The 18,629-nt window shown below is 36.3% G+C and overlaps 1 long non-coding RNA gene and 1 pseudogene across 1 annotated transcript; both read right to left on the minus strand.

Annotated features, from left to right (window-relative positions):
- Window positions 1–970: 970 nt before the first annotated feature.
- On the minus strand, window positions 971–3,103 carry LOC112175339. Its single transcript, XR_002926407.2, has 4 exons — window positions 2,875–3,103; window positions 2,690–2,778; window positions 1,768–1,810; window positions 971–1,156 (listed from the first exon to the last, which is right to left on the minus strand). It is a non-coding gene; the product is annotated as an uncharacterized LOC112175339 (long non-coding RNA).
- Window positions 3,104–6,157: 3,054 nt separating this feature from the next.
- LOC112177833 lies at window positions 6,158–15,471 on the minus strand (annotated as a pseudogene).
- Between the last annotated feature and the right edge of the window lie 3,158 nt (window positions 15,472–18,629).

Raw genomic sequence — 18,629 nt, forward strand, 5'->3', positions numbered from 1 at the left:
ATTTTCAAGACATAAGTCACTTTTTCTGTGATCGTCGAATTTTAGACTGATATCCCCAGTCATTCTGCTTTCATATATTGTCGCTTTGGCACTTTCTGGTAGTTTCTTTGGACCAGATAATTTCCATTCCAGGTAACCTTGTGAATCTGTTGTGAATGGTTCTTCTCAGGTTTTTCTAATAGTTTGAATCCATTAGTTTTCTTTGATTTTACTGGAGGCTTTTTCTTATCTTTCAATAAATTTTTCATAGAATCCAGCATTTCTTGCTGTTCATTGATTTTTCTGCCAACACTTGTTAGCTGTTCTTCTTCCCTTTTTGGAAGTTCTTTGATATAATCTATTTTGTGCTCCAATTTTTCTAATTGGGAGATTATATTTGGTACTTTTTCTAGATGATCTTGACATATATCTACTTCTTGTATCAAGTTCTGATATTTCTCATCAGAAGATTTTAGTAGAGAATTCAACTTCTCTAATATTAATTCAGACATTGTCTCCATTGGGGGTTCCCCTTTTGAGCTCTTTTACAAGCTCTGATACCAGTGATATGCAGATCTAACCAATGCTCAAATAATCGAGAGGTTTTTGTTCCTCTTTGCAGATAAATTCTAATTCTTCAATATTTTTCTCAATTCTATAAAGGGTGGTTCTAGTTAGACCTTCCCATTTACTATTTGGACCTCCTCTTCAATATTTCTCCCTTAATCTTCCAGTTTTGTCCCCTTTTTTTATATTTTATTCTTGTCGACCTCCACACCACTTCTCTGGTTCTAGCTATATCATGCGATTACATCTGCTGCCTTAGCTACATCTTTATAGCCTATTGTTTAATCGTTTGGAGGAAGGACATATAGTAGTAATATGTCACATCCAAATTTTTTTTTTTTTTTTAGATGCGACTTATATTCCAATCATGGAAATAAATTTCCAAAATCGAAATACGAATAATTGGAAAAGAACGATACTAGACAAGTTTTCGAAATTGAAACACAACCTTTATTACAAGAGGGGTTTACAACAACATTTACAACAAAAGGTCAACTATATTCCAAGTTCTTGTCTAGGACCCAAGCATGATTAACAATAACACACATGTATATTACATTATTAAAAACACCCTTGCAGTAAAATAACTTCAAACTTATTTATTTGTCACCTGCAAAATGATAAAAAGGGGTGAGCATACATTGCCCAGTAGGAGAATGAAACCTCTGTGAAGATCATAGTTAGAATAGCAATAATGAATGGATGCAACTATTATCTATTCCCGATAATCCACATTGTAAAATAAACTGAACCTACATGTCCCATACCATGTATTTTACCACGAAGGTGACTCAGAGTATTCAACAATGTGAACTAACCCCCACCCAAAATCAAACCCCCCTAACCCTCTTTTGCTAGTCATCTTGTCTATTCCCCTTTCGCCAGTCCCGAATTACCCTTTCAATATCCTATACTAAGTGCACATTCACAAGTGGGCATACCTGGGATCTGGTACCTGCTGAGGTTATAGACTCAACTACGCAAAAGATAAACCAACATACTCATTCCAATAGCATATTCACATTACCATCACCACCCTTATACTTCATGTCTTCTTAATGCACAAATACTTTGATTATGTAAGTGTATTCACTATTCAGCCATACCAAACAAACAGAAACAGAGGACATAAATGCATATAATCATGTACACAACCATCAATACAATCATGTAAGCAACCATCCAATGCAAACATAGAGGCTCCCCAAGTTTTTCCCCTACCTTGATTGATTTTCACGTTAAGTATCCGGATGAAAACAAGTTCCTATTGCAAGAATAGAATTTATTAGTTCCACACATAAAGAATTAAAGCAAAACTCAGCTAACATACTATGAAAATCTTAGCAGTGAGTTATTTTTACCAAAACAGGTTTTTACTTGACAAACTGAAATACTGCAGTTTTCTGACCCAGTCACCTTAATGTTAAAAACTGTACAAATATGTTTAAAATCTGTTTTCATGGTCTTCTAACGATTTGTAGCTGACATCCTAAAGAAACTCTCAGAATTTGAATCATCTGAAAAAAAATTTCCTAGAATTAGTTATGAATTTTTAAAGTTCAGCTACAGTCCCACGTTTTTCTGCAGAAACTGCTACTGTGTGCTAACCTCTTCAGTTTTAATGTACTTTCTACAACTCCAATTTGTGTAAAACTTTCAATACTGAAAATAGACTTTCTAAAGTGTTAAATAAAATAAATCACACTTTCAACAAGGCTTTAAAGGATGAGTGAAGGTTTTCTAAATTCAACTTTAAAACTGCATATGTTTCCTACTTGGTTCTTGACTCTTCTCAAGTCAGATTTTATTAATCTATGTCTTCCAAAAACTCTAATGACTAAAGGAAACAATAAACCAGATACAAAGTGATTTCAAATTCTAATTTGGATTAATTCAAAGACCAAAAATATAAACTATTTTCCAGAAACTAGTGAAATCAAATAGAAGATGAGAAAATAATTAGTTCTAGTTGTTCCAGTAACAACAACTTTATTCCTAACTGAACTTCATCTCTATTGTAACTTCTTCTATCATCAAGAATCCCCAGGTCTTATAATAACCTATGAACATAACCCAATTTCCAAATTGCATTAACCATCAGAACCACAAAGAACTCATCAAATCAAAAATGAAAGAATCACACCTGACTTTTTACTCCTCCACTTCTAAGATACCAAAACCCTCTTTTTCTCTCTCTCCCTTGTTTATCTATGTATCTAGCAACTCAAGGAACTGTATGGAAAGCATAGATGGTTTAGCCTATTTATAGTGTCTGGAAAGGAGGTGAAAACGTAGAAAGCAAGATAGATATTCTAATTGAAATCTTACCCATATAGGTACTAGACTTGCCACCTCCAGATTTCTAGAGTTCCAGCTCCTGATTCCAAGGCCGGCCCTGAGGGCTGCCTCAGGCCACCGGCTCCCGGGGGCCTCCAGAGTTTCTGTACATATGTTAGAGATCGTATATATATAAACAGTTTCCTCCTATCAGCAGAAGATTGCGCATTGCTCCAGCGGTGGTGTAGTTAGTACGTGTCTTTCCCCACTAAGGTTCGATTCTCTCTTTTGTTCCACTTCTATTTTGGAATTTTTACAATCAGTTTTGACTTAAAAAGGGCCTAAATGGAACCGCTTCACCTTTTCAGGTTTCTTGTTTTTTTTTTTTTGTCCCCAATCACTTGAGCTATTTTTTCTTGGACCCCGTGGCCCAGCCATAAAAAAATTATATTTAAGTAGCTTTGTAATTCAAAAATTTATGTAGAGAAATAAATTCATATACTTTGGTTTTGCTATTAATTTTATACTTACTTTTTCAAAAATACATGATTTTATATTGTTATTTGACATATGTATATATATAGACACACACACGGAGGCCACATTTTAATTCTTCGCCTCAGGCCGTTAGAATCTCAGGACCGGCCCTGCCTGATTCTAGGGTTCCAGCTCTAGCTTCATAGCTTTGGGGAATCACCAAATTTGAAACTTGATTTCCAAGGCTGTTGACACCTCCTACTTACCCATGGCGGCGGCTATGTCCTTTGTACTTTCCTAAGGCGGTGGCTAGTGTATCAGATGGAGGAGAATATGGGGGTGAGGAAGCCGATGAAGAGACGGGACAATGCTTTGAGTTTAGGCATTGTTTGATTTGGTTTTGTCGTGGAGTTTATTTTATCAGCTGTTAAGCTACTTGGGTTTGAGTTTTGGGCCAAATCTTTTGGGCTAAACTCTATTTACTTAAACCCAAATAAGTAAAATTCAGCTCTATACTATATATAGATATATATATATATATATATATATATATATATATATATAAACAATATTTAAACAAATAGTTTAGCACAATAATTAAAATTAAACTTATTTTTTTAGAAAATGTTAAAAATTTTAGGTCGTCACATAATATTTCTCCCTTAATCTTCCAGTTTTGTCCCCTTTTTTTATATTTTATTCTTGTCGACCTCCACACCACTTCTCTGGTTTTGGCTATATCATGCGATTACATCTGCTGCCTTAGCTACATCTTTATAGCCTATTGTTTAATCGTTTGGAGGAAGGACATATAGTAGTATATTCCATGAATCCAAGTTTAGATATTTAATTCATGCTTTGGGTATGAAGTTCAATGGGAGTATGATTTTTGTTCGAAACTCAATTGCAATGGATTAATGACTAATTGTCTAAATGAAGGGAATTCCTCGAATTTGAATGGTGGCAGAGATAAAGAGAAAAACTTGGACTAGATCACAAACCTCAATAAGAACTTTGGTTCTTAGGGCAGAAACTTTCAAGAACGGTGCAAACGCAGGGGAAGAGTTATCAGTCACATATATATCAAATTACTAATCAATAATTAAATTCTAACAATTGGGTGTTGATTATGAATATATAACAATAGGCGTATCAATAATTTGATAGCTAATAAGAAACTCAGGTGAGAGAAAGAGTGAGGGAGAAGAAGATGGAGACATAATTGGTTGTGGTTTTTCTATATTTTTTTGTTATTTAGTTTTCGATAGGGGTAAATTAGAAATTAAATTTTTACAAAAATTAGTGGAGGTCCATATAGCAAATCTGGAGGTCTGAATAGAATCACCCTTCTATAAATATGTTTTTTGTTGTTTCAAAAAAAAAAAAAATATGTTTTTTGTACCAGGAAGATTCTATCCTAGTAGTTTAGAGTTCTTCTACTGAGTCTATCTCTGTAGTCTTTTGCTTTTCTCAATTTTTCTTGTTCTTCTGCTAATTATTTACTAAATCTTTGACAATCTGCAACCAAATCTAATCTGGACAAGATGCGATCTAAATGTGCTATTATGGATATTGAAAATTAACTATTTACCTTCAAGGAGAGGATGGAGTTTAGCTGCAATTATTATTTAAACAAATAAATCAAAATGGGTCCACCACGTTTCATCAAAAGAAAACTAGTCAAAGTACAAACATGCAAAAGATAAGGGTGAAAGGGAGAAAAGAAGGGTATTAATGATATAAATGTAGATAAGATGGGTAGGTGAGAAGAAAAAAAGAAAAAGTTTGTGTGAAAGGGAATAAAAATAAGTTAATGAGGTGTATGAGAAGTATATTGGTAGATTTGGGGTGTATGAGCATTTCCCCTCTTAAGGATTAACTAGGCCATATATACCTCAGACAAAACATATGATTCTATTTCTTTTTTTTCTTTTTTTTAAAATAAGAATCTATTTCTTTTTATCTCGTATCAGTAATTAACTAACTCGTGATTCAGATAATTGTATGTTCTGTGTTTGGTAGTACCCTTACGTACATTAAAAACCTATGCCTTTTGTTGATGGTCATCAAAATTTACAGTTAATAGTAATTAATGACTTGAGCAAATAGCTACATTTGAAACACCAACAATAGTGTAAAGCAGAAATTTCACAATAGGTTCTTTCAAAATGGGTATAAATCAGACACATCATAAACCTATCTACAGCTCTCAGTCGGATAGTCCCAGGATCCCAGCATAGACACCCAAACAAATTAACAACAATGTCTATAACAATAAATAGAATTACGCACTATTTGAACTATGATTCTGGTCGAGACCGGGAAGCTCGAAACACAGGCCACCAGGCCAGCCCTCGATCGATCACCAGAACAAACCATGATGCTGACTCGACCAACAAGCAGGGAAGACCTTCAAGTGCAACCAATGGAACTCACTAACTTGGGCCATGGGACTTCTTGATATGAATTGACCTTATCCAGGAATTAACTAACAAAATACCAGCCTAGGTAATAAAGTCTCTTTTATACTCTTAGTTGTCGTCCTTAAGAGTGGCTTCTGTTCATTGTTGATCAATGCTATGTCTCGATATGGTCAGGACACGTTAAATCTAGTATGGCCATATTGTGGAGGACTGTCTGTAAGCTATATGAGATGAGTCAGCAGGTAAGTCAACAAGTTAACAGGGAAGACAAGTCAGCAAGATATTATTGTTAAGAGAAATTTGTTAGGCTGAAGCACAGTTAGTTGCAATATTTCATATAAAATACTCATGTAATTAGCTGTACAATCTCAAGGCTTATCAATACAGTCACATCATCTTCTTCATTCTCTCATCCTCTGATATTTCTCGCTCGTTCTGCTCTTCTTCAAAACCGCAGTCTTGATTTCAACACTGTCGGATGTTTGGCTCATAGAAAGACAAAGTTCAGATAGAAGACTGCTATATATTAAAATGTTCTAAATAGTTAACTGGTTTTCTTATTACTTGGGGTTCTTGGATCCTTGTCTTCTCACGTCTCGCTTTAATATAATAATATATATGGGCGTGAAGATTGTCCGAGTTACAATTAATAGATTATAACCTTCCTTTATAAGGTGAAAAAAAGAAAAACAAAAAAAATGCGCTACACGCATGGAAGAGAAAATTGAAAGAAGAGATGGAGTACGAGGAGCCAAGAAAAAGGTTCCAAATCCCAAGGGAAAATACAAAAGGTAATCCTCCTCGGCTCCTCCTATAACTTCTTAGGCACACTCTCAGAGGCTGAGCCATTTGTAAGGTGAGGCCAAACTTATCTTCCATGTTCATAGTCTCGGGTACAACTCCATCTTCAAGCTCCCAATCAAAACAGTTAATTAATGAACCTAACATCAAGTACAACATTCTTATTGCCAATGGAAGTCCAGGACATATTCTTCTCCATAGCAATTGACTGATAGCTTCATACGTCAAAACTGACTGGGTAACTCCATGCCTATACAAGCAATCGAGGAAAACTGAATTACATGAATCTGGTCTCTCCAGTAGACTGACATCAATGATATCAATCACTTTCGCAAAGTCACAACATCTTGTCGATATGGAAGCCTCACATCCAAAAGAACCTGTATGCCCCCCATAACTCATGTGATCCAACGCAATTGATGCAAAAGTAGAAGACCCAATTATGTAGAAGCAGAAACACTAACAATGTGATGCAGTGGACAAGAGGGTTGGTGCATGATCTTCAATAAGGGCATTGTATTTGTTCTGATGGTTCCAGAAACTACTTCTGATGGCACAATTCTAATTGATCTATTAATATAGTCTGGCTCATTAGCAAAGAAAGACAGAAGTTCTTCAGGAGCATCACTAGTATGAACAAGCACAGTAAATGCAAGAAGGCCAAGCTTGCAGGTTCTTGGTGAACGGAAGGCACGAGAATATCTGATTCTTGTCAGAAGTGAGAACCAGATCTCAGGAGGTACTCTGTAGTCCTTTATAAACTGTCCCATGAGTTTCAAATCATCCTCCTTCAGTAAATGGAGATCTGGTATGTGTATTAAGTCCGTAACTGGAAGTATTATTTGCATTGCTGCTGCTCTCCTCCGTACTTTGGGTACTCCCATGCGATTCAAAATAAGTTGTAGAACCTATTTGGTACTGATATTTGTAATCACCTTCTCCAACATCAGTTGGGAACAATTTCAGTTCATCATCTTGGGTACTATCATTCGCCATGACAAGTGAAAATAAATCCAACCCCTCTTCCTTGCTTCCCCAGCTCTTTGCCAGACAAGAGATAACTATTTACAAAATCACAACAAACCATCTTTTCACTCATATGCATCTTAGAGGGATGTTTTTTCTAAGGGCAGAAAGTGTTTCCACCATAGCTATAAGAACATTCGGAACTGTTGATGCAAGTAGCAGCTTGAAATGCTGAAAAGAACGGCATATATAAGGGCAGAAAGTGTTTCCACCATAGCTATAAGATCATTCGGAACTATTGATGCAAGTAGCAGCTTGAAATGCTGAAAAGAACAGCATATACAGATTTACTAAGCAAATATAGAAGGCCAAGATAAATAGTACCTGGCTAAATCATGGAGTTGAAAAGAACAAGCAGATATCTGTTTGCTCTGACAATATACCTCTAAGCCATCAAATGAACTCCTGTTATGGAAATTCTCTATCATCGTCTGTATCAAAGTTTGTAGCACTGCATGTTTTCAGAAAGGACCATCAACTTCTAAGATTTTATCGCAGAAGCGTAGGTCGTTTCGACCAGGAAAACATGTCTTGAAATATGTTTAAAGATGAAGAAAAAGCGGCCTCAAATGGTTGAAATTATCTGAAGTCAAAGAACCAAGTAATTGAAAAGGAAAAAATAGGATAACAAACAAAATGGAGAAAAGGCAGCATTGTAGTTACCTTACTTTACCCGCAACAGGAACCGGAAAGAGGAATTGCTATATCTAGTAATAGACTCTGTATCACCTAGGCTTTCATCTTCAGAGGCTGCAACCAATGGAATGAGGAAAAGGTGTTACAAGTAAAATAGGCCAAAAAGGAATAGGTATTTTATGAACTAAACTACATGAAGTAACCGTTAAATCCAAATAATAATATCCTTCAAAATTTAAAACCTTCTTGCTCTGGTGATTCTCTCTAATTCAATGATTGAAACTGGTCAAATCCTATAAGACGAAAAAACTCCATTACTGGTTAAAAAATAATACAATGGTGCAACAAGGAAGCTTAACGAACACACAACACCCACAAACAACTAAAAATAAAAAGAATCAGAACAACGACTAAGGAAAGCTTCATTATATTAAAGAAGTCTAGGAAACTCCAAAGATCCACCAACTAGAATCTTTACCTTTAAAATGAAATAAATCCCACAAAAAATGTTTTGTCAAGCAAATAGATATTGCTCCTCATTTAGATTATGTTACTTCCAGTATTCAATTGACTAAGACATTTTGCGTCAAGAGAGTACCAATCAGATATTTTCAACCATTTTGGACTACTGCATATATACCATGTTATGAGGACAGACAATGACTACTGAATTTTAGGAATGCATGATTCTAGCATTAAGCTTCAAAAACCTGTTGAATTTTAGGACAGACAAAAACCTCATGCAGATTTGGATCATTAAAGAAACAAATTTTCAGAGGCGTCATAGCTTCCTGGTTCCTGGTTGTTAAGCCCCAAGTATTAGGCAGGAATGGTCATTCCTCTAAACTCACCACAACTACATTGCATTTTCAACTTATTTAGCAAAAGTTATTTTGTGTGTTCGTATAAAAGAATCTAAAGGTAAAATATATGAAGCAAAGAGACAGGGGAAAGATTTGCATATCCTTTCCAAAATTGGGAAGGGGGCAGGTAGCAGATGTGCAACATTACAAAGAAATCTGTTTGTCACAGATAATTCTATGATGTTCCATATCCTTCCCAAATGTATATGCACATCAGATTCTCCAGAAGATATCCAAATTTAGAAATACAAATGACATTATCCAATGCATACACAAAAGGAGTATAGATTCAACTTATAATGTATTGCTTTGCTATATCTAGCATTTGGGATAGAATAGTAAATCATGAAAAATGAAAATTATGGCATATGTTCTGTCATACAAATTAATATATAATTGAAGTAATCCACCAAATGACTAAGTCTTAATAAACCATTCAACAAAATTACAAATGTCAATGATAGATTCAACAGAAAATTTTCCACTTCAATGCTTAACTTCAATACCTAGTGTACCATCAAGCAATTAAGCATTGCATTTATTGTTGGATCAACACCAACACGTATACACATATGATGAAGAATACAAGCAGAATATTTTAAGTCAAGATTTGGAAAGTAGCTCAAATAAATCTAGGCTTTTATTATTAGGATTCTTATAATTATTAGGATTATTTCTTTAGGATTCTTTAAGGATATTCCTAGTTATTCTAGAATTATCTTAGCCTCCCTATAAATAGAGGCCTTTGTAGTCTTTTATTTTCAGATTAAGATTAATAACATTGAGAGCGTTTGCTATCCTCGGTTGTGTGACTCAACCTCCTTCCTAGGTGTGACTCCTAGAACCTACTGGTGTGATTCCATTAGTTAGCTTTCTGTTTCTTAGCCTACTGCAGATTATCTCTACAGCAACAGTTTACGTATTGGTCCTGCATCAACATACTTTCTAGATCACAAAAAGAATATAACAAAATGGTCGATGAATTACTTAATGAAGAGTTCGATTAACCCCAATATGGATTTAAGATGCAACAGAAACTTCAAATGGTTGGCGTGCAAAACTCACCGATGAAGATACTGATTCTTCAAGAGAAAAGTTATGTAAATGAAAATGCATTCTGATCGGCTTTATCAATGATAGAATACAGATTTTTCACTATTCATCAGTATTCATGGGCCAAGAGAGAAATACATACCAAAAGCATGTTGAGCAAAGACTCTCAGAAGGACCCAGTTTGCAATTTCTGCATCCAATAATGAGCTAACCCTTCGAAAAATCTACACATAATTAAAAAATCAAAATCAAAATCAATTTACCTGCATAGACACAGTTGCGAGGTTGAAAATCTCCTTCAAGAACGTTAACTAGGAATTGAAACAGCAACATGTTTCCTAGGGACTGCAATGAAACAAGATCAAGAAAGATCCAAACAAGGAGAAAACTTTGCTTAGATACTGAAGGAAGACTATTGAACACATAATGCTTTTGCACTGAATAAAACTAGCGAACCTTCAATCTTCGCAGACGCTTCTTTGAAATGACAATAACATGAACATATATACTGCTCTGTAAAGTCCTCACCAAGCATATCTGATGGTTGTCCAGTTACCATCTTGTAGCCGCATAAACTGTTGGTAGCATTTGGAACCTATACAATAAAGCAATAACGTAAGAACGGCATGATATTGATCGATTCAAAGGTATTGACAAAGGGTGTTGACTAGAAACCCAAGACCTTGTGAGCAAGATGGTGAAATGCGTACAACAAGCATTCGACATAAGTGAAGTTGAACTCCTCTCCATCTTTCTCCGAGGCATGTTTTTCTGAAAAAGAGAACAAAACAATATTATTTATATGGTGATGGATAAAAAGCAATGAAGCATAAATCATCAAAGTTCAAGATTAATGGTACCTTTAACAGCTGAACCACAGAAGGTAGAATCTGACGTGAATCTTGTGGTGTGGTGAATGGTGCCACTTCTGCAAGGGCCTTCAGCAAATCTAGCCAAAAAAAACTATAAAGACAGCACCATCAGAGATAAAAGAAACGCTATTGAGTATTCTATAGAAAAACACTACAAATAGACAGAGATGTGTATACTATTTTTTATCATTAAAGGTACTATTATAATTTTCGTGAATAGGAATAGCATATTGTCCCTTGTTTTCACTGCAGAATTTAGCGACCACTTCTAAGTACTCATAACTAAAGAGTGGCAAAAGAGAAGCTTATAAGGAAATAACTTACGTCTGTGTAAAAACTTTTGGCTTGATATGGAAAATAATGGCACATCCAAACTCTATTTAAGTAATTTAGTATGAATTCTAGACCATAAAGTAAAAGGCGACAAAACAAGATTAGAAGACCAACGCTCAAATAATACAACCTCTGGGAACCTTATTATAGTAAAATTGATCTCACATAAAAATTATATATAGGTGTGTGTGTGTGTGTGTGTAAATATATATTTATATATATATTATATATTTCACATGTAAGTAATAGAAATAGTATACATACTAAACTGTTCTACATTTTAAATACAAACCCATTTTACCTTAATTTCATTATATGAAAACTAGATTAATAAATTGGCCAGCCAAGAAACTTGACACCAATGCTCAAAGGGTATACCAGGAAGTTGGGTGTAGATGATACCTTATCCGAAACAGGAAGGATGTGTTTGTTCAGATAGTTGAGGAATTTGCTGCTTGGTGCACCTCTCTATATAGGAAATACGAATTGAATGAGCAGGGTTGATTGTCAGAAACATTAAACATCAACAAAAATATAAAGGGAGAAATCTATGATAGTAGAGATCATACCACAATAAATGGCAGAGCCATAAATAGGCAAGATATCAACCTGGCGATATGGTCTGCGTCTGAAACCTGTATGCCAACCATTTTGCACTTACGTTGTTAAAAGCACCATAATGATTAAAAAAGAAAATACAGCATAGACAACCACCTTCAATCTTAAGAAGAGAAAGTAAAATAGACATGGTTCTAAAATATGTTGCAGTTACTTCCATCAGCCTCACTTTTATTTTCGACCACTTCTAGTCAAACAGGGTAGTATGATTTAAAAGAAATGAAGACAAGGGGGTTCCTCCAGCCAATTCTTTATCATCCTGAGTTTACCTAGTCCTAAATCTGATTTGATGTTGTGCACTTGGGGGTGAGAAATAAGGGAAATCAGGTTATGGTATTATTGGTCAATTAAAGTAGCAACATAAAAAACCACTCACTCACATTACTTATCGGCAGTAAAATTTGCATGAAGAACTTGCCTCGTAGCTATTATTTCATATTCTTTAAACCAAGACAGTTAAACAAGAACTTACATCGAATTGAGCATCTAAATCAGCCTGTCCTTCAATAATTCCAACAAGTTCTACCCTCCGTTCTTTCGGAGCTTTATCCCCAAAGATGCTCAAACCTTTTAAAAGGTCCAAAAACATTCTAAATTCTGCTCCAGTTACATCTTCTAAACTCTGCAATTGAACTCAATCAAATTACTCATATATCTAACAACCTTAAAACAGAACGGTAAAAAGAATCATTATTTTCACATGGTTGTTTCCACTGGGTAACCACAAGGAAAAAGGACCACATATCAGACTGAACTGACAGCATGGCAATCAAAAGGTCTGGGTGACTTTCACATGGTACTAAAGAAGGAAATGGCACCTCTAAAGTTGCACGTGTACTTAATTGAAACAATATGAACGCACCTTTTTTATCAAGTCAGTAATATGCCTCTCCATGTCCTCCTGAGGCTTCAAAAGTTCAGCTTTAGTAGGAAATACCTACAATTGAGAATATTTAACATCTGTTAAACATAACGAGATTCATGATAACAATCATCGTATTCTATTGGGCATTACTCAAAGTGATCTTCTCACCTTATCTCTGATAAAGCTTAGGAATTTCTCAAGAATAACATCGTCTTGGCTTGGTTCATCAACGCTTCCAATGTGCTTGAACAAGGCTTTCAAAGAAGCTGCATGTTCTAGAAGGCAAGATATATCATGAAAGAGAATTTTTGAGATTTTTCATGAATTCAAAACATATCAGGGATGCAATGGACAATAAGTGGATCAAGCATAATGCAGCAGCAATGCATTGGTTAGAATAAAAATATCCGCTTTGGAAGCCTAAGACTAAGCCCACCCCATTTTGGTCCAAAGGGAAGTCTCCATGGTAGTCTAAGGGTCTTGCCAGGTTAATTTTCAGTTTTATGCAGAATAATTATGAGCCTAGTGCTTTTAAGAGTATTAAAATCTTAGGGTGAGTACTCAAGGGTCTTGAGTGTGTCTTTATGTCTATTTAATAAGTATTGAAGAGTCTATTATAATAAGTCTTTAGTAGTCTTTTGGTGTGCTAGGAGTCTAAGTGATGAAGTATACAAGCAAAATATTTTAAGACAAGATTTGGAAAGTAGTTCAAATAAATCTAGGCTTTTATTATTAGGATTCTTATTGTTATTAGGATTATTCCTTTAGGATTCCTTTAAGCATAGGGATATTTCTAGTTATTCTAGAATTGTCTGAGATAGAGGCCTTTGTAATCTTTTATTTTGAGATTTGAGTTAATAAAAATTAAAGCTTTTGCTTCTCTCCAGGTTTGTGTGATGCAACCTGACCTTAGGTGTGATGCCTAGAAACCCTACTGGTGTGATGCTAGTAGCCTTATCCTAGAAACTTACTGGTGTGATGCTGGTAGTTCTATCCTTTTCTTCTTAACTTTCTTATTCTAAATCCCTTTTCTTTCTAACAATTGAGACTGCTGCAAACAAACCCTAGTTCTACAGTTCTTTTGCTACTTGTCCTGCATCACTAAGGGTTGTGTTTGAAGCCTATAAATATGGTTATCTTTTGTAAGCCAAATCATATTGGAATGAATTAAATTTGAAGGCTTGGTGCCTTGGCTTCTCTCCCCTAACCTCCCTCATTCTATTTCTCCCTTCTACAGCTAATAACCCTCTGTTTCTTTTAAAATCTTTCTCCTTTCTTAGTCTCTCAACACTCCCCAGCTCACCCTAGTCATAATCACCCCAACTCTGCTGCATCAAGGCGAGACCAATATCCAATGGGAAACATTAAAAAGACTCATTTGTATTCTAAAATGTTCTTCAAATAAAATAAAGCTAAGTACAGTTATGAAGTAAGGTTTAGAGACTAGAAGATGAACTTCTCATCTTCCCACTGAAATACAAGTTAAAACAGAATATTAGTATACCAGTTCACTCACAATTGATGGGTAGGACAGGAAAACCGTGCCTAGGCAGCTTAGCAAATCAACTCAATAGTAAAAGGCAAGCCTAGGCAGCCACTATTACGGCTTACGCCAAAATGGTCCAGAATGGAACTTAGGCCACCAGATTAAAATAAGTTATTTAACTTATAAGGGCCAAGAATGATAATTCCGACAGCAGAAGTTTTATGACACTCTTGAATAGACATGATGATTACATATCTTCCACCATTAGCATGTGTGTACATTTCTTGCAGTATACAAATTTATATGATATGAAGACTTTGTATAAATTCTTGTGTCTCTATGCATACAAACTTCATCCTACAATCCGAAAAAAAAAAATACCCTTTCAGTAACTCAGATACAGATTGTATTTACCTTTCACATCCTGCCTCAAAAGGGCCATAAGAGCCTTACGCACAGCATCACACTCCACAAACTCATCTAAAAAGCATCAATGAATACGAACATCAAATTGATATAAAACAATCAATATACTCCTAGATCCCAATCCGTCTCCTACAACCACCAAAAAATAAAAAATAAAAACTTACCAGCTTGAAGGAGTTGCACAAGAATGTCTACAATCTTCGAGACGTTGTCCTTGCAGAAAAGGGGAAAGCCCCCGAATAGCTTGCACTCGAACCTGCACATTACAATGATCAAGAAGTCCAACATAGAACCGAATTGCACAATCCATACGACCCAAATGATACACGTATCTTCAACTATGTCACACTGATCTACTTTTAAAAGACACAATCAATCACTACTTTTTCTAAAGAAGAATCCCACAATTTCCAGTTACCATGTACAGATATTAGCACTATGAAGTCAGGTAGCTCTTCTTCTTCAGTCAAATCAAGATGAGTATCTATAGCCGGCAAGGAAAGCCCGGGGAATAAGCTGTGCAGCGAGCTGCTTGGCCTTCATGCTCGTCTTTGCCGCACTGATAGTCCTCGACATTCTGAAACAACAAAAACCCGCATTAGTCTAAAACCCAAAACCCTAGAAACGAAAATTTTAGGGGAAACTAATCGAATTGGTGGGAAAAAGAGACCTGGGATATGTCCTTGGACTCATTGAGTCGCTCGCCGAACTCGTAGAGCTTCTCGATGTGCTTGACTTCGTCGGAGGGGTCAGCTGCTGATGCCGCCATTGTTAGGGCTTGGAGGAGAAGCTGAGCGAAATTGGGAACAAAAAAATATTATTATTAGACATACAAGTAGAAGAAGAAGAAGAAGAAGAAGAAGAAGAAGAAGGCGCGGGTTTTACTTTTGAATTTTGATGGCCCTTTTACCTGCTTCCTACCTTAAACGCGACAGTTTTGTGAAAGTCGGTAACAATCGTAATATTCATCCGACGCTTGAAGATAAATTTAAGTTAAATTTTGGGTTCTTGAGCCAAAATTATCCCACTTAACCTAAGTAATATTTTTGGGGGGTGAAATTTACACTCCTAAAATTGCAAACCAACACCCCATTTTATTTTTTTAATGATATTTCATCCCAAGTCTTTTTACACTTCCCAAAATACCCTCAAAAGTCATATTTTCTTTTTCTTCTTTTTGGGTCTATTCTTCCCTCTCTCTTGTTCTCTTCTCCAAAATGCTGGGCTTTCAGAGAGTACAAAGACTCAATTACATGGTCTTCTTTTTGGGTCCGTTCTTCCTTTCACATTTGTGCAATGCTTAGCAGAGGAGATAGGAGAAGACATCTTTGCAAGACTCTTGAGAAAGGACTTGATTCAACCAGCTCCAGGTCAGTCCAACTGTGAATTACTTGTGAAAAATTGTTATGTTCACCCTTGGATTCGTCGTATGTTGATCTCCTTGGCTAGAGAGGCTAAGCTGTTCGACTTCGATCCCAAATGGCCAATGATGCCATTTGGTTCTATATCAACTTGTAGGCATTCATGTTTAGTTTCTAAAGAGGGTAAGTCAATAACTCCTCATGGTGATGATCAATTGAAAAATCTATTGACAGTATTCAATGTAAACGTTAAATATCTTGATTTGAAACAAGAATGGCTTGACAAGTTGAAGAGGGTTGAAGTTCTTCACTTTGGACGGTGGCAGAGCTCCCCCAAATATCACATTGAAGTGGATCAGAAAACATTTGATGGTTCACAAGCTGTATTATCGAACTGCAAAATAGAAAACAAGACCCAATTATCCAACTGCAAAATCGAAAACAAAATCCAAGTACAAAGTTGAGACTCAGGAGGAGATTACAATCCAAAATCCCAAATCGAATAGCAGATTGCTCATTGCTATACAAGAACTTTTCTTCTAATTTCAGTAACTTTAAGCAAGAAACACAAACCGTAAGAACAAAGAAGAAAAATTTCCCTTCAAAAGCAGAAGATTAACTTGACCCGCCGGACCCAAAACTCGACCCGCCGCTTCTTGGGCATGACCCAAGCCCGGACGCCCTCTCACGACTCCAAAACGCTCATGGTCTCATCGTTGATGGCAAACCCGGAGTGCAAAACGGCGTCATCGAGCCGGTGCTTGGGGTCAAGCGGCGGGGGGACGATGTCATCGTGGGTGTCAGAGGCAGAGGTTGTGGGACTTAAAGACGAGGTCGGCGGAGGAGGAGAGAGACTGAGCTCTGGCTTTGTGGGCTAGGGTGGTGAACTGGATGCGGCCGAAGCCGCTGGATTTCCAGATCTTGTGGTCGCTGGCGATTTCGATGGCGAAGATGGAGTCAGGTTCGAGAGTGGACTCGAGGAAGGTGAGGAGGTCGTTGGTCTGAGAGTGGATTGGGAAGTAAGAGGCAGAGAGAGAGAGAGAGAGAGATTAATCTCTCAGAGGATTTCGTCGGAGAGAGAGAGAATAGAGAAAGGGAAGAACATACCAAAAAGAAGAAAAAGAAAATTTGACTTTTGAGGGTGTTTTGGGAAGTGTAAAAAGATTTGGGATGAAATATTATTAAAAAAAATAAAATGGGATGTGGTTTGTAATTTGAGGGGTGCAAATTTCACCCTCCATATTTTTTTGTTCCCACTAACCCAAGTTAACATTAAATAACTATTTTGCTCTTAATCTAATTAACAAACTACCATCATGCCACTCTCTCTCTCTCTCTCTCTCTCTCTCTCTTCAATGGCGTCCTCCATCCCCGATAACCTAACTAGAGACCAGTACGTCTACTTGGCCAAGCTCGCGGAGCGCTACGAGGAGATGGGTCCACTTCGGCATCGTAGCTCACCGTCGAGGAGCGCAACCTCCTCTCCGTTGCCTACAAGAACGTGATGAAGGAGACATTTCAGTTGGGAAATTAAAGGAATTATGATGCAATCCCATCCGTCCAATGATGAAAGGTATGATCAACAAAAGTCAACCAATGCTCCCCTATAAATAGGCAACATCCAGACTAGAATTATCATCACTTCCTTGCCAAAAACTTTTCTGAGACTCTGCCCAATTCACTCCTCAAACCTCCATCACCTACAAGACCGTGACCACCATCTTTCCATAGGATCTCTTAGGCGCTAAGTCAAGGACGCTCCACCACCATAGTAGAGACGAGTTTATCACCTTGTTGCCAAGCCGCTAAGGAAAACGCTTCAAAGTGTAACTATGACTACTTACAATTTTTGTTTCAGTTTTGTGTGTTTAGATTTGCGAGTTGTGCAATTGGAGACATGAAATTTTCAGAATATTTTTATTAATATTTTTGAGATTTTCAGATTAGTATTGAGTTAATTTTGAGAATTCTTTTTAAGATTGGCACGTTTTTGACTTTTTGTAGCATGTTGAAATAGATTTTCTGTTTTTACACTTAGTAATTTCCTAGTGGTATTGGTCTAGGCTAGGCCCTAAGTCGATCATTGTATATAGTTTTATTTGTTTTGTTTTTACTTTAAGTAGATTAGGAACCAAATTTCAAAACCCCGTTTTATTATTTTATTTGTTAATTGACATTTTTGTGTAGGTGTACCCTACAATCCCCGGACTGAACGATCCTTACTTATCCTATACTGACAACTACATTTTGCAGGGTTAAATTGTGAGACTATTTTAGCCATATCAGCTAAGAAGCAAATTTAGTCGAGTTTTATGGCCAAACACGTGTAGCCACATAAATATGGTCCGGGTTGAAAATGATTTTGGGCCTCATTTATAAATATGGTCCGGGTTGAAAATGATTTAGGGTTTCTCATTTCTCATTCCCCTCCCTTATAAATACCACCTCCTTTAGTTTTGGCTGAGGCAGCCTACCTTCCTTCTATAACTGGTAAAACCCTAAATCTTTTCTTCTCTTGAAGTTCTTGTAACTTGATGAAATTCGTTGTGGGTTTTTATGTTTGGTG

This window comes from Rosa chinensis, chromosome 7 (assembly GCF_002994745.2).
Source record: "Rosa chinensis cultivar Old Blush chromosome 7, RchiOBHm-V2, whole genome shotgun sequence".
Classification (NCBI taxonomy): Eukaryota; Viridiplantae; Streptophyta; class Magnoliopsida; order Rosales; family Rosaceae; genus Rosa; species Rosa chinensis.